Source organism: Vicia villosa, unplaced genomic scaffold (assembly GCF_029867415.1).
Source record: "Vicia villosa cultivar HV-30 ecotype Madison, WI unplaced genomic scaffold, Vvil1.0 ctg.002650F_1_1, whole genome shotgun sequence".
Lineage (NCBI taxonomy): Eukaryota > Viridiplantae > Streptophyta > Magnoliopsida > Fabales > Fabaceae > Vicia > Vicia villosa.
In genome coordinates this window covers 163,649-165,791 of record NW_026705995.1, presented here as the reverse complement: position 1 = coordinate 165,791, position 2,143 = coordinate 163,649, and the positions used below count along the sequence as shown (strand labels likewise).

At 38.1% G+C, this 2,143-nt stretch overlaps 1 non-coding gene across 1 annotated transcript; it reads right to left on the bottom strand.

The window, feature by feature from the left end:
• Positions 1 to 1,714: 1,714 nt before the first annotated feature.
• Positions 1,715 to 1,821, bottom strand: LOC131639483 (small nucleolar RNA R71). Its single transcript, XR_009294973.1, has one exon. It is a non-coding gene; the product is annotated as a small nucleolar RNA R71 (small nucleolar RNA).
• Positions 1,822 to 2,143: the final 322 nt, after the last annotated feature.

Below are 2,143 nucleotides of genomic sequence, written 5' to 3'. Positions count from 1 at the left end.
CCCTTTTTTATTCCTTGTTTTAAATTTCTGTCCGTTTAATTCCGAAGAACGATCCAGCCAACCTGTGGTGGAAGTTCGATACTTCAAGATTCAATTCAATTCAGCTTTATTTTATTTCAGGTTTATCATTTACCGCTTTATTTATTATTGTTATTGCATGATATATTGTATGCCATTTAACATGCCTTTTATTATAAACCAAATTAATTTATGCATGCTTAACCATATTTATATGTCTGGCTAATTAACTAAGATATCGGTATGTAAAGTAAGTTAACCGTGGAATCCGAAATAAATTGGCTTAATTATGTTTTATTAAATATCACTTGTTTTTGGTTTATATGTCTAATTTAGTTAGTAAGTCTTAAAACCAATAGAGCGAAAGTTTGAGGGGTTAAGACGGTCAAAGGTTAAAATCAATAGAACGAAAGTTTGAGATCTTTAACTGGATAGTAGACATAGGACATTAGTTTTAAGGATGGCGAAAGCGTATTAAAACTAGTTAGAACTTATTTATTTTCAAAAAATGTTTTTACACCCGAGCGGGATGGCGAAAGGGTACGTTAGGGATATTAGCATGTTCCGAGTCAACAGAGCGAAAGTTTGAGATTAGGGGATTTAAATAGATAACAACTTCATAAAACAAGCATTTTATTAATTACGTTGTTTTCAAAAAGCTTTTCTAAAATCTAATGGGATGGCGAAAGCGTACATTACGAGTTAGGATAGTAGTCTAAATCAACAGAGCGAAAGTTTGAGAGGAGGACTTTTAATCAATTGAATTAATAAAGATTTTTAATCGAATTATGCATTAGCCAATGGACCTTCGGATCACCTAAAGTTAAACGAAATACATACTGATATCCGTCTATTATTATATTTCTTAATATGCACAATCACTTTCCTTTAGAAACAATAAAAATATTAGTAGCCTTAGCTTTACATAGTAACCTTAGATAACGGTAGATCGATTCATAGTCCCTGTGGATTCGATATCTTTTAAAACTACACGACACGACTGTGCACTTGCAGTCATAAGATTAATAGACACGTAAAGTCGCGATCAAGTTTTTGGCGCCGTTGCCGGGGACTATTTAAGTCGACATCGTAACTCACTGTTACACCGTAGAGACTAGGGCAATTCTTTCCTTTCTTCCTGGACGATTGTATGCCAAATACTTGTTCACAAGGAGGAGATTTATTACAACGAATTAACGAGATCGAACGTTTCATTAACGTCAAACTTCGAGCTCGCAACCTTCCCGAAGTAGCACCAATTCTGATTAATCAGGAATTGATCTTTACTGATCAAATCAATCAAATTACCCCGAAGTTAGAGATGGCTGCTATTCGTCCTCTTAGAGACTATGCCGCTCCTTCACGCGCTGAACCGCACTCAAGTATCGCACCACCTGCGTTTGAGGCGAACAATTTCGAACTGAAACCTTCGTTGGTACAAGCTGTTCAAGAGAACCAATTCTCTGGAAGCCCTGAAGACGATCCCAACCTCCACTTATCTGTGTTCGTGCAATATGCCGACACTGTCAAAGCTAACAACGTTAGTTCCGAAGCTATTCGATTACATCTTTTTCCCTTCTCCTTGAGAGATAGAGCTAGAGCGTGGCTTCAATCCCTACCCTCTAATTCCATAACTACATGGGACGAATTGAAGAGAGTTTTCTTAGCAAGATACTTTCCGCCTAGAAAAACCGCTATGCTAAGAGGTCAAATTAACGGATTTACCCAGAAAGATAACGAATCACTCTTCGAAGCTTGGGAACGATGCAAGGACATGCTTAGACTATGCCCATATCATGGACTCGAACCATGGCTGATCATCCATACTTTCTATGGTGGTCTCCTTTATAACACTAAAATGACTATAGATGCCGCTGCTGGCGGAGCATTAATGGACAAACCCCATAATGAAGCATATAACCTCATAGAGAGCATGGCACAAAACCATTACCAATGAGGTGGAGAACGAGCTGCTCTAGAGAAAACCCAAACCAAAGGAGGAATGTACGAAGTAAGTGGTATAGACCGCGTTAACGCTAAAGTAGACGCTTTAACACAAAAGATCGAAAACTTAACCATCACTCCTTCAGCCACCGCTGCTGCCGTAGCACCTAATTGCGAGATT